This window comes from Eumetopias jubatus, unplaced genomic scaffold, assembly GCF_037043125.1.
Source record: "Eumetopias jubatus isolate StellerSeaLion01/CBP00866 unplaced genomic scaffold, mEumJub1_p1.0 scaffold_10, whole genome shotgun sequence".
In the NCBI taxonomy this organism is placed as follows: Eukaryota; Metazoa; Chordata; class Mammalia; order Carnivora; family Otariidae; genus Eumetopias; species Eumetopias jubatus.
Window position 1 is genome coordinate 83769828 of NW_028274816.1, and position 14217 is coordinate 83784044.

At 53.7% G+C, this 14217-nt stretch overlaps 1 protein-coding gene across 3 annotated transcripts in view; it reads left to right on the forward strand.

The window, feature by feature from the left end:
• RBFOX3 (RNA binding fox-1 homolog 3) overlaps nucleotides 1-14217 on the forward strand; it is a 142633-nt gene that overhangs the window by 10809 nt on the left and 117607 nt on the right. For all 3 annotated transcript variants that reach the window (XM_028112743.1, XM_028112745.1, XM_088028105.1), the window contains exon 2: nucleotides 10339-10378. The gene's annotated coding sequence lies outside the window, so the exon portion shown is untranslated. The remainder of the gene's footprint in view (nucleotides 1-10338; nucleotides 10379-14217) is intronic.

Here is a 14217-nt window from a genome sequence, read left to right on the forward strand (position 1 = left end):
CAGGAGTGATGGTCAGGACAGAATTTTTCTATGCTCACTGTTCCCCAGGAGCAGGAGGTGCCCCTCCTGGGGAAGCACCAGGGTCGGTCAGGAGGCAGAGGGAGCAGGAAAGTGTGGGCAAGAGCCTTCCCTGTGGTTTCCATGGGAAGGACCGGGGTGGGGGGCAGGCAGGCAGGCAGACAGGCATAGGACTGTCTAGTTGAGTAATTGCAGCAGGCTCTGGAACAGGAGGACTGTCTCGTCTGGGCTGGCCCTGGGGCGATGAGGGCAGGGGGAAAGCATCCTCCAGTGCATAGAGGCTCTGGGTGTTGGTTTGTGTATTCAAGGCATACTCCTTGGCTAGTGGTCTGCTGTCTTTAGGAATTAGCCAGACCCCTCCAGGGTCAGGTAGACCCCGAAGTCAAAGCATCAAGACACAGAAGATAAAAAGCCTGGTTATGCAGTAGGGGTGAAGCCGAACAGCCCAGGATGAGCTGGACAGAGGGGGTCAGTTAAGAGGGGGCTCTGCCTTCTTCCCAGCACCTCCCTGTATAAACTCGCAGCCCCAGCACAAATGGGGGCGTCGGACACCCAAGCGCACCTTGGCTGCTGGTGCACAAGCAGGTGGCTGTGGCTGCTGGGTGTCCAGGCTCCGTGGCGGCTCCAGAAGTGGGTCTGCAGGGCTCAGGGGTCTCGGGAGTCCTTGGTCAGCTGCAGGAAGAGGGCAGAGGCAGGGGATGTTGCTCTTCCAGGGGAGGGGGCCTTGCCCTGGCCCTGCAGGGGCAGGTCTCAGCTCACAGTCAACACCCACCAGCCTTTTCTAGCCTCATCCCCCAGAGAAAGTGACAGTGACACCCCTACCACCCGAGGCCACCAGCCACTGCCAGTGTGGCCACCCAGCAAAGGCTCCGCTTCCCCCATGCGCTCAGGGACAAAGACACCCGTCTGGCAGCCCTGGGGAGGGTTTGAGATGATTTGCGCCGAGTGCTTCCTAAACCACAGGAACATAGCACAGACTCGATAAATGAAAACCGCTCGTCTTTGCTTTATACTTGTCACCTCCTGGGTAAACCCGCTAGTTTGGGGAACACAGTTTAGCTCACGCAGGTGGTGCCACGCTCGTTTGGGTTTGAGTCTCCTTCCTGACAGAGGGGCACCTTGGAGCAAATGAAGCCCACCCAAGTCTCCAAACCCCCACCCTCCCAGGGTGTGGGGAGCTGCCGGCCTCTTCATCCGTCTGGGGCCAGGAGGTTCTGGAGCATCCATGGAGTTTGTTGCAAACTTCCCTCCCTCCCCTGTGCCCCCGGGCTGGGGGCATGGGACAGCTGCACCCTTTCCTTCCTGTTTGGGGGAAACCCAGCCCAGGTGGGCTGCAGGTTCAGGGAGCAGGTCCTGCCATTCTTGTCTGGGGATGGCCGGCCACCTCCTCCCCAGCAACAGGCCAGGCACCTGCTCTCCCTTAATCCTCACAAGGGTACTAAGGAGCCGGTAGTATCTTCACCCCCACCTTACAGGAGAGTAAACTGAGGCATTTGGAGGCTGAGTACTCTGAAGGTCTAACAAGCATGCCAGGCCTGACCCTCTGCTGTGAGCACCCAGCACAGCCAGGGTCTTCCCTTCCCTGGGGGCTGCTGGAAAAAGCTGCGGGTCCCCCATCCCACGATTTTTCCCAAAATGGAAATCTCTGCATCGCTTTCCTCTATTTCTACAAGTGATTCCCTAGTTGTTGTGTTAAACTGGAATGGTACAGCCCTGTCCTCTGCATCTCCCTGCGTTACAGAAGCCAGGAGGGGAGATGCAGGAGGCAGACAGACCTTCCCGACGTGGTCCCGCATGGGTCCCGGGCCCTCGGGCGCCCGCGGACTCTGCAGACAGCTTTCCTAACACCCAGCTCCCAGCGCTCTCAGCCCATTATCTCCTTTTGTTTTCTAAGTAGGTTGATCGAGACCGATTTCTGAAAATCTTAGAGGAATGAACAGGTTGGTTTCTTAGGGGATTTGCTCAGGAAATGAGATTTTGCCCATCTCCCAAAGGAGAAAGGGCATGTCTAAATTATTGATAGAAAACATGCTTCCTCTAAGAAGCCAGCATAGGGTCGTCTGCAAGCTGCACGGTGCATTGTCTCAGTTCCCTGGCCTGTCTCCACCACCCTTCCCATCCCCCACTGGTGCCGCCCGCAGACCCAACGGGGCAGCGCCAACCCCACGCGTCCCCCCCAGCGCTTTTGCCAAGGGGCCACGTTCTCCGTGCGGACCTGCCTCTCTCTGCGGAGAGGTCGCGCATCTTCAGGTTTCTAAAGGTCACCTGCGGGGGATGTTGGATGGGTCTTGAGAACTGACTAGCATAGGAGACACCTCCCATCTATGGCTTTGAACCTAGCCCAGGCTGACTAGGTACTCAAGAGCCAGCTTTTAAAGAAACAGAAGGGACAGGAGCCAAGACAGAGCAGCCAAGTGGAGACTGGACGGCCGCCCAGACATGGCCATCGCTGAACCCCATTTCAGCTGAGTGTTGAAGAGAACATGGCGTGCATGCCCAGCTCCGTGTGGAGCTGCGCAGACCGGGCCTCTGCTGCCCCTTTGGTTTGCATTAGAAAGAACAGCCTCCTCAGCATAATCAGACACCAGCATGCCAACGCGGCCAGGAAACCAGGCAACCGAAGATGTGCAAGACCCACGGTCCGCGCACTCTCCAGGGGCGAGCACGGCATCCGTCTCACGCATCGCCGTGCCCCTCCCGCCTGGACTCGATAGATATCGTTGAATGGGTAAACAGACTTGGAGACCGGGCAGCTGTGAGGTTGGGTCCGCTCTTCAGGAGGAGCACGGCCCAGTGTGACATCAAGAACGACCGTGAGAACATGAGGCCTCAGTCGCTCGCCGCTTCCATCCCCATTGTGTGCTACGGACGGTTTTGTATCCATTTTCATAATGACATGAAATAAAATGGAAATGTGTCAGTAGATAAAAGTCAAGACCAGAGACCAGGAAAGATAGAACAGAAACAGACGGCTGTGGGGCTTTGAAATTCAACCAGTGAGGTTGGGCCACAGTTTTTGCTGTGGTTTTCTGAACTTGCAGGCGGCCAAATGGGAAACATAGGCAAATGTATGATTCTCGTCCTCCAACGTGGCTTAAAACCCAAATGTTCATCGACAGAGGAATGGATGAACAAACTGTGGTCCATCCACACACAGTGGAACATTACCCAGCCATAAAAAGGAAGGGCATCCTGACACCTGCCACAACATGGACAGGCCTCGAAAACCTTACAGTACGTGGAATCAGCCAGTCTCCAAAAGATAAAGACCCTGTGACTCCATTTACAGAGGTCCCGGGGGTTGTCAGATTCACAGAGACCAAGGGTAGAATAGAGGTTTCCGGGGGCTGAGAACAGGGAGTTTGTGTTTAATGGGGACAGAGTTTCAGCTTGGGGTGATGATAATGTTCTGGAGGCAGATGGATGCACAACCAATGAGAATGTACTTAATGAACTGAACTGTGCACTTAAATGGTTAAAATTATAAATTTTATTATGTATATTTTACCAGAGTAAAAAAAAAAAAAAAAAATTCAAACAAACAAAAACCAAGTGGATTCAAAATACCTGCCACGGGACTGTCTGTTCTCCTGAGGGCCTCCACACTGAAAGGTTTTTCTCAGGGTCCTGTTGTGCGACACCAGCGTGGGCGCCCAGATCACGGAGAAGAGCACTGGAAAGACCCCTGTGGGAGAGGTGAGCGTCCCAGGGGTCGGCATGTCAGGAGTCAGATCACAGAGGGTCACACAGGGGGAGGGACGTGCTAGGCCACGGGACAAGTGCCGTGGCCACTGTAAGGCATGCGGAGAAGGCCCCAAGAGGAACGACCCGGGCAGCTGTGACAAGATCCCACACACGGACCGGGGGCTTAAAACCAGGAAACGTGATTCCCTCACAGGCCTGGGGGTCAGCGGCCTCCCCCTGGAGGCCCTATGGGAGAATCCTTCCTTCCTCTTCCAGCTCCTGGTGGCCCAGGCGTTGCTGGGCTTGCGGCCGCGTCCCTGCTTCCCACGCCTGTCCTCTGCCTGGTTCTTAGAGGCACACTCACTGCACTTAGGGCCCCCCTTAATCCAGGGCGACCTCGTTGTGACCTTTAAACAGCTACATCTGCAAAGACCCTGTTTCCAGATAAGTGCATACATTCCTACCAGGACACCTGGTATCTCATCTGTGTGCTTTCGGCCCCATGGGTTTCTGCAGACGTGTTGAAACAACCCGATGCTGGACGGGTCAACAGGGGTCCCCACCAAAGGCCCACCCCCCTGCTTCCCTTCCATGACTGGGGGACACTGGGAATGTCCACGTCCACAGCAGGGCCTCTGGATGGTGTCGGCCTTAGGGACCTTGGGGCCTCAGTTTCTACACCAGGCTGATCCAGGAGCAGGAGGGTGATACGCAGCAATGCCCGTGGACACCTTGGATGCTGTCAGTGCCCCTTGGCTGCGGACGGTCACCTGTCCTGTAGCCAGTGGGCTCACTTCCCTTCCCAGGTCTGTGCTGAGTTCAGCTAACGCACGGAAGCTTCTTCCCCACGCCCCCCCACCGAGGGCACAGTGCCCGCAGACCCACCCCCCCAGACAGAGCCTCTTCTATGGCATGAGCTCCGGGCTGAGGCCGCACAGGGGCCACCAGGCTGGGCCTGGCATTCATCAGGTTGTTACAAAGCCCAGTGCAGCCAGGAGAGCCAGCTGGTCACAGAAGGTCAGAGAAAGCAGGGCCTGGGGAACAAAGAGATGGGAGGGTTCACACAGATGCTGAGGCCAGAGGCTCGCGAATCCGCCAGGTGGGCTTTACCTGCCTTTGCCCACGTGCACAGGGTGTCAGCATAGCTGTGATGACAGGGCCCGGGGTTTGTCCCTGCGGGCAGAGGCGAGTAAAGCTTGGGGTGCGCCCTGCCCCCACTGGAGGGGCCTGGGGGGACCTAGGTGGGGCACTCTGGCAGGTGGGCCCTGAGCCCCACCAGGCTTCCTGGGCCTCTCCAAGCACAGAGCAAATGCAGTCCTGCCCTGCCCCCTGTGGAGGCCCATAGTGGGGGGTGGGGACCCTTCCCTCAGGCCTGAGTGGGCTGTGTGCCCAGAACCCAAGGTCGCTCCTGCAGCCAGGCTGATAGCCAGAACCTACTAGAACTTCCCAGCCTCTCCTGCAGCAGCTTGAGGCCTCTGAGACATGAGCTAGCTGGCCTCCCCTCCCCTCCTTCCCTTCCCTCCTCTCCCCCCTCTCTCCTCTCCAAAGGTGAATTTCTTTTCAGAAGGGGGAAAAAAAAAAAAAAACCTTTAAATTGAAGTGGCCGTGCCATCATGATCTTCATCATCAAAAGTCATGTTTAAGCCACCCACAGTTAATTTTTTATTTATAAAATTGCGCCCTTCACCTCCAATTCCCCTTAGAGCACGAAACAGGCCATTTAACAAAATCCCAGGTGAGACGGCAGGAGCACCAGCCGGCGGGCAGACCTCGTACAGCCACCCCAAGCCCCCCAACATGGCCCTGCCCCTCCCCCAGGGGGCAGGGCCACCACCTAGGTGGGCAGGGGGCCCCCAAGGCCCTTCCTGGCACTGCCAAAGAAAATCTGCCTTGACTGTCCCCAAGAGCCGGCACTCACACTCGGGGAAACGCAGACGGAGCAAAGCCCAGCATGTGCGCTGGCCCTCTGGGTGCCCCGGACTGACTGAGCGTGTCCCCCAGATGCCCAGGCCGACATCCTAACCCCCACTGTGATGGTGTTGGGGGGCCTTAGCTGAGGTGGTGAGGGCGGCGTCTGTGATGGGATTAAGGGCCTTGGAGGAGGAGACACGAGAGCTCACTCTGTGCCTGCCCTATGAGGTCAGTGGGAAGACAGGAAGCAGGCTCTTCCCGGGACGCCCGTCTGCCGGCACCCTGACCTTGGGCCTCCTGCCTCTGGCCCCGTTCAAGCCACCCAGGCTGGGGCACTTTGTTACGGCAGCCCAGCAGATGAGGACCCTGTGTCTTCGCAGGAAGACTCCCTCTCCCTGCTCCAGACACCCGAGCCTCCTCCTGCAAAAATGGGTCTGTGGTCTCCGGCCATGTGCCTACCCCTTCAGCGTCTGCCAGCATTGCCCTCCTGGACCTCACTGCAAGGAGAGGCCGCTTCCCCTTCGCCCTAGAGCCGCGCACTGTAGCTGACTCGTTTATTCTTGCGGGAGGCTCAGAGCAGGATGCACGTGTGACGACGGCCTCTTCTCTCCCCCAGACATCAGGGTCAATAACGCCTGCCTCGTGGGACTGCCGTGGGGTTTGCCACGCACCCTCAGTGTCTGGCACATCAGAGTTGCTCAGTAAATCAGAGGCAAGACGGTGACGAGAGAGGCCCCTCAGCAAACACGAGTCACAACCCGCCACGAATACTTGTTCTGCTTTGTCCAGCTCTCTCCATTCCTGCCCACGGCGGGGTGAGTCTGTGTCCACCTGGGGTGCCACGGCGGCAGCTAGCAGGGAGCCGTCACGAGGGAAGGGTCTGTGCTACAAACTTAGGAGAGGTTTTCTGGCCAATTGTTTGGCATTATCCACACTAAAAACTGGTCTTACTCGTGGACATGTGTTCTTGGCATGATGAAGGCCAGACAGGTGGGCAGCAGTTTAATCTCTGGAGGACAGAACGTTTTATGGACAGAAGGAAGTAGGGTCACCGGGGTCCCCTGGGTCATCTGGATGGAGCTGAGTCGAGAGAGGAGCAAGTGCTCTTGAAGAGGAGATTTGCAAAGGAGAGCCCACCGCGGGGTCAGCACGCAGGGGCCTAGACTGAGGCCACGGGTTCGGTCGCGTGCTGGGAGCTGGTCGGCGCAGGTGTAAAGCAGAAGCAAGCAGGCAGGGAGATGGGGAGATGGTCTCCGTGGTGGGGGGGGGGGTGAGTCACATCTACAACGGGGATCCCCAGGAGCAAAGAGCACTTTAGAAGGACCCGATCCCTTCTTCGACAGTAGTGCAGTTCGGGTCCCTGGAGGCAAACGCTCACTGTCTGGTTCCTTCATTCATTCAGCCAACATGCACTGCCTCCTCTGTAGGGCAGCTGCGTGCCGGGCTCTGCACGTAGGGTGTGAGGTCAAGTGTGGGAGGCGGCCGAGCTGGACCAAGGGAGTTCCCACCCCTGCAGGTGGAGAGCAGCCCCACTCTGCATGAGTCCACGCCCACCAGGGCCCCCCAAGCTGAGTCACCGCCCCCTCTCGTGGCTCCACAGACTTTGCATGGAGGCTGTTGCGATGGGGGTGGGCTGGGTGAAGACCCTCTGAGCTCAGTCGTTGCGCCTTGCTCTGTTTGGACTTCGCCGAAGGCTCTTTCCACAAGCGCACTTGGGGAAGTCAGCACCCCTGGCCTAATGAGCTGTGTCCCTCTAGAAACCTGATCAGCCAGGCAAAAATCACCATAATTGATTATCCTGCTGAGCAGCGGAGAGCAGTGTTTGCTAACAGTGAGGCTGAGAACCGGCTCCATATTTCCCAACCCACGAGCTTGTCCTGGGGTGTCATCAGCAGGGCCCCAGGCGCCTCGCTCCCTCTCCCTCCCTCGCCCCGAGCGCGGGTGGTGGGGCGGGGTCAGCGACATGACGGAGCAGAAGACAGTAGGACGCCAATGTTCATACCAGAAATGCAAGGCAGGCCCCACCTGGGGCAACCTGTCCTTGTCTGGCTCACACCTGGAGGGTGGCCGGGCCACAGCAGGAGTGGGTCCAAACGGGAGCTGCTTCTCTTCCACAAAATGAGGTGTGGGGGAGAGCCCCATTACCCCGGGGATTCCGTACCCCAACAGAGGACAAGGAGGGGCCAGGGGAACTCCTGGCCTGAAGTGCTGGGAAAACAGGCTGGACCCTCGTGGGCCACGAATGGTGGAGGCATTAGGCTCAGCAGGCCTTCCAGATGTCCCTCTGGCTCTGGATTTTTGGAAACACAGAGGCTCTTTGGAGATGGACACGGGTCCCAGCCCTCTGAGTCTCCGGACAGGGACCAAGCAGGTGTAACACTGGTATTCATACCAGATATTTTCGCTCTGACCAAATGAGGACGCTGGTGACAACGGGGGACATTTTGGGGAACTCCAAGGCTGTTAGGGGTGGCTGGAGATCAGGACAGGCGGGTAGGGATGGGGATGCCCTACCAGCTCTGACCTGCGCTGATGTTGCCTGGCTGGGAATTCCAGAGCGTCCCCGGCACTTGCAGGAGATTTGCAGCTTGGGCACAGAGCCTGGAGAACAGAGGACGCGGAGGAGGACGTGGGAGAGGGAGGGAGGGGCGCAGGGCAGGGCCGGAGCAGCGCTCTACCCCAAACCCCCAGGCTAGCCCTGATAGAGCCTCCCGCAGGGCCAAGGAGCGGACTCGTCTCACCCAGCTCCCGAGCTGTGCACTCTGGGCTGTTTGCTCACCAGGGCTGGATGGATTGAATTAAATGGAACTAAATTGAATTGAATTGGGAGGAAAACTGACTTTAAGAAACCAAGAAAAAAGTCAACAATAAGAAAACCCCCAAATCAACTGAAAGCAGCGGTTGATGCGAGTTGATTGATTCAATCCATCTCATTGTGTGAGGGCGCCTTCCTCATCTGGCGGGGCCTTCCCCTCCCATCTGCCCCTCCTCACAGTCGCTCTGTGAGCCGCCCGTGGAAACGTGCCAGAAGTTGTTCTTGCCTTTTTGCTGGAGAGGGAAACTGCCGATCAACAAACAGGCTGCGGCAGGCCACCTCAATGAGGGCCTCCCCACCGCGTCATAAAAGATCGCCCCGCGCCGTGGCCCACAGCCCGCTCTGCTGCAGCCCAGGGGGTGAGGGGGGTGCAGGGCGGGCCGGGGAGGGGAGATTGGGAAATGCAGCCACTGTGATTCGCACAAACTCCAACAGCATGCAGGGCAGGCTCTACGGAGTTAAATGCTCCTTTCCTGCGGAGAAGGGTGCTGTCCACCAGGGGGTGACGGGGGGGGGGGGGCGGGGACCTGCCAGGGAGCCAGGTGTCCCCACAACTGGGGGCACCACTGCTTAGCCAAATCTGTGCGTATTCTCATCTGAAAAAGGGGGACAGAAGTTGGCGCACGCTCCTTAGGGTTACAAGGGCCGAATGAGGCAATAGTTGTCAAGGGCCTGGTGCATAGAACGTGCAAAGCACATGACAGGGGCAACCTGCTCTTTGTGGCGATGTTGATGGCGGTAATGACCGTGCTGTTTCTCCATCTCAAGAAAGAGGCCCACTCTGATTGCCTTTGGATTCCAGAGACTTTTCGCTTGCTTTTATCCTGTTTATGATAAGTTTAAAACACATGCACACAGTGGGGAGAGGGGAAGAGGGAGGGGCTGCTTAATGAGTGTGCAGTTTTCTTTTGGGGTGATGGAAAGTTCTAGAACCAGACGGTGGTTGCACAGCAATGTGACTGGACTTAATGCCACTGAATTGTACACTTGACAATGGTTCAAATGGTAAATTTTGCCACAATTAAAAAAGATGTGCGCAATATGTGCACATAAAATTATGAAACATTAGGGGTGCCCAGCTGGCTCAGTCGGTGGAGCATGTTACTGACTCTTGATCTCGGGGTTGTGAGTTCAAGCCCCACGTTTGGTGTAGAGATTACTTAAAAATAAAAATCTTAAAAAAAAATTCTGAAACGTTATTAACATAAATAAGGAACATTTAAGTCCAGAAAAAAGCACATGACGCACACGTGCCCACACGCACACACCCCTTGTTTCTAGTCTCTGAAGGGCCCTCGGAGGAAGGGGCAGGAAATCATGTGTTTGTCGGATTAGGATTCTCTTACTTCTCTTTAAGCAAGAGTAGCCCGTCTGCTTTTCTTCATGTTAAGCTTTGACTAATATTAAAATCGATCTACATGCCATGACCCCATACAGAGTGACCCTTGGGAGGCGGGGATAAATCCGTGCCGACTGACGGGGCAGGGCCCAGGTTGGGATTAAATGCCGCCATTCGTAGTCTGCAAAGTCTCCATGTGTGGGTAACCTCAGAACCAGGTGGGGTGGGGAAGAAGAAGAAGAAAGGGGTCACTCTGAGTTTGGGGCCAACGGAAGAGAGAGAGAAAACAGAATATCCCAGTGACAGAGACGATGCATTAGGAAAATCTGGACCGCAGGCCCACGGTGTCCTGTTTTCCTTTGTCTTTGTTAAACGGAACGTGGGCTCCCAGCCACGCTCCAGGTGCAGACGGGGACGGGCTTCTCCGGGCCAGTCTCCTTGGCTCCGGGGGAGGCAACGCTCCCTCCTCCTCCAGACTTGACTAGTCAGTGAGCAAATAGCAGCCAGCAACCAGATGCGCGGTGGCAACATTGATTGTAATTCTCTCTCCTCTCTCTTCTTCTTTTCTTAGAGAGCCCACAGTGCCTCGGGAAAAATTGGCTGAATAAAAGGTATAAAGACTTTCTCTTTTTTTTTCCTGAATAGTTTTTGACAGATGTGAGCATGTTGAACATATTGGGAGCTGCTGACGATGAATGCCGGGGGTTTCTGGGGCTTCCTGCTCGCTGTGGGGGCGGGGGGCGGCTTGGGGGCAGAGGATGGAGGGTTTGGCTTGTTTAGCACCTCGTCGTCGATGACATCTCTCTTGTCCCCCAAAGCACCAGCCCCAGCTGTGCGGGGAAGGCAGGACTGGGGGCCAGAGGAGCCAGGAGGGAAAGGAGAGCACAGGAATGCGTTCATGAGCAACGTTGCTTAACAACTCCCACCAGCCAGAGAAGCAGTCCCTCCCCACCCCCACCCCCGCGCCCCCCACTCGGCCCGCAGCTGCATGTCTCTCGGACTGTGAGGCCTTCAGAACCCGGTGTCCGTGTCCCCGCCTGGCCTGGTCTCCTCGGGGATAGGCTGTGGAATGGGCTCAGTTTCCCAGTGGTCACCCTCATGGGGGCGCACTGGACCCTCCTGACCCCAGCCTTCGGTCCACGTGCTCCTCGCAGCCAAGCCTTCATCACCCGCCTGCCGCCGATCCCCTCTGCAAATTCACTTGCAAATTTTACTTTGGGGGAAAATTTTATCATAGAAGTAATGTATGTTTGTTGTGAACAAATGAGAAAATGCAGGTTTGCCATGTATTTTTAACCCTGGGCCCCCAGCCGGCTTCCCCTCCCGGGCTCCTGGCTCTCAGGCCTTGTGCACAAGGACAGCCAAGAGTTGTCCACAGATCAGAAGCGCAATGTGAAGCTGTCAGGCGGCAGAGTCTGATGTCCTCCTGAGCCAAACACTGGAGATTTCTTTTGGTGACCTCTTTTGTATTGTTTTTGCCCCAGGCACACCCGTGCCTCAAAAGTGGGCATTGCCCAAATGGCTAGGGAGCTCTGTCCAGGAAGTCGGTCACCGCGGGGCCACATGGGTTCGGGGAGGGGGCAGCTCAAGCTCCACTCACTGGTGGGATGGGGACAGCAAAGCAGAGCTCAGGTCTCCTCTTCCTGTGCATGACAGGGTGCCCTGGGAGTGGCTGTCCTGTCTGTCATTGTTCAATTCAGTTCTAAGTGGGCGGAGATGAAGAGAGGGTACCGCATCAGCCTCACGTTCATCAAAACGGTCTGCCCTTGCAAGGCAGCCTCCTTGATATGTGCCATTTTGTAAACAGAGTTTAATTTTCCGGGGAAGCGACCAAAGGAGGCCTCGGGTGAATCTGTTTGTAGGTTAAGGCCTCCACCCTCTAAGGGATGATGTGATTTGTCTGGCTTGCAAGCTCAGATTCTTGCACATTTGTTTTTTAAACGGCTTTACCGAGGTATGCACATACAATCAACTATGCGTATTATAGAGTGTGCAATTTGGTAAGTTTTGACACGTTTATGGCCATGACGTCATTGTTACAGTCCAGATGCTGGACGTATCCATCACCCCCAGAAGTTTCCTTGGGCCCTTCGTCTCTTCCTCTGTGCTCTCCAGGCCCCCTTCCAGGCAAATGCTGATTTGCATCCTGTCGCTCTAGAATGGTTTGTATTCCCTGGAGTTCTAGACATTTAACATCACACCAGATGTACTCTTCTTTGTTGGTGGGCTTCTCTCACTAAGCATGTGTATTCTGAGACTCACGCAGGTCACGGTGTGCGTTCATGCCTTTTTATTGCTGAGTGGTATTCCGTGCTCCGAAGGCACCACAGGGTATTCCTCCATTCATCCCTGGAAATATGCCAGGTCGTTTCCAGGTTTTGGTCATTACACATAAGGCTGCTGAGAGCATTGCTGCACAAATCTTTGTAGAGACACATGCCTTCTCTCTTGGGTAGAAATGGCTGGATTTTCTGGTGAGCATAAAGTAAATGTCAAACTGTTTTCCAAAGTGGTTCCACCACGTCATACGCCTACCAGCCACGTGTGGGGATTGCTGTTATACATCCTCTCCAATCCTCGGCGTTGTTGGCTGTGGGGATTTTCGCCATTATGACAGGCGTGGGGTGGTATCTCATTGTGGTCTAGTTTGCATTTCCCTGATGATGAGTGATGCTGAGCATCTTTTCATGGGGTTGTTTGACGTCCATCATCTTTGGTGAAGTGTCTGTTCAAACCATTGCCTGTTTTTTACTGGGTATCTGTCTTATTGTAGCGTTTGGGGAGTGCTTTATATATACTGAGTACAATTCCCTATAGGTACATGCTCTGCAGACATTTCCTCCTAATTCATCTGTCTTTCCACTGTTGTAACAGTGTCTTTTAAAGAACTAATGTTTTAAATTTTGATAAATTCTAGTTTATCCATTTGTTCTTTATAGATCATACTTCTGATGTTGTATCCAAGAAATCTTAGCCTGATCCAAGGTCACAAAGATTTTCTTCTCCTGTACTTTTTTTAGACATTTTATGGGTGTTAGATTTTGTATTTCAGTCTCTGGTTTATCTTGAGTTCCTTCTTGTGTATGGTACAAGGTATGGATTGAAGTTTATTTTTCTGCACTGAATCTGTGTGTTGATTTCAGTTTTATTTATTCAAAAGACTGTCCTTTCTCCTTTGAATTGCCTTTGCAAAAATCAGTTGTCATATATGTGTGGGTCCACTTTCGGTTCCATTGATCTATATATAGTCTGTCTTGAGGTCCTACCCCACTCTCATGATTATTGTAACTTTATAACAAGTTTTGAAATCAGGTAATGTTAACCCTCCAACTTTGTTCTTGCTTTTCAAAATTGTATTGACTATTCTAGGCCCCTCAAATTTCCTTTTTTTTTTTTTGGATTTTATTTATCTTTTGACAGAGAGATGGAGCAGAGTGGGAGAGAGAGCATGAGCGGGGGGAGAGGGGCAGAGGGAGGAGAAGCAGGCTGCCCGCTGAGCAGGGAGCCCGATGTGGGGTTCAGTCCCAGGACCCTGGGATCATGACCTGAGCTGAAGCCAGATGCTTAACTGACTGAGCCACCCAGGCGCCCAGGCCCCTTAAATTTCCATATGAATTTTGGGATCAGCATGTGAATTGTAGGGGGAAAAAAAGCCTACCGGGATTTTGATCAGGACCGCACTGAATCTGTAGATCAACGGCGGCATCATTTATATTTTAATAATACTGAGTCTTCTGCCTCATAAACAAGTTATGCATCTTCATTTATTTAAGACTTCCTTAATTTCTCTCATCAACGATGTGTACTTTTCAGGATATGGGTCTTGCACGTCTTTTGTCAAACTTACCCTAAGTATTTTTATTTTTATGCCACTTTGAATGGTATTTTTCCTTCAATTTCTGATTGTTGCTAGTGTATAGAAATTTTTTAAATTTTTTGCATATTGATCTTGTACCCTGCATCTTTACCAAACTTACCTACTAGTTCTAGTAGATTTTTTTGTAGATTTCATCATATTTTCTGCAGAGGATCATGTTATTTGTGAACAAAGACTGTTTTCCTTTTTCCTCTCCAATCTGGATGTCTTTTATTCCTTTTTGTTGCCTTGTTCCACTGGCTAGAACCTCCAGTACACTGTTAAATAGAAGTGTTATGAGAGTAGATGTCCTTGTTTTGTTCCTGACAGTAAAGAGAAAGTCATTCCTTGACCATTAATTACGATGTTAGCTGTAGGTTTTTCATAGATTCCTTTTCATCCCTAATCTATCGCCAGTGTGCTGAGGGTTTTTATTGGTTTTTATTAGGAATGGATGTTGAATTTTGTTAAATTCTTTTCCTGTGTCTATTGAAATGATTGGATGCTTTTTGTTTTTTAGCTTGTTAATTTGATGGATTAGATTGGTTGATTTTCGAACTTAACGCAAGTCTATCACTCACTGTTTTTGTTGTT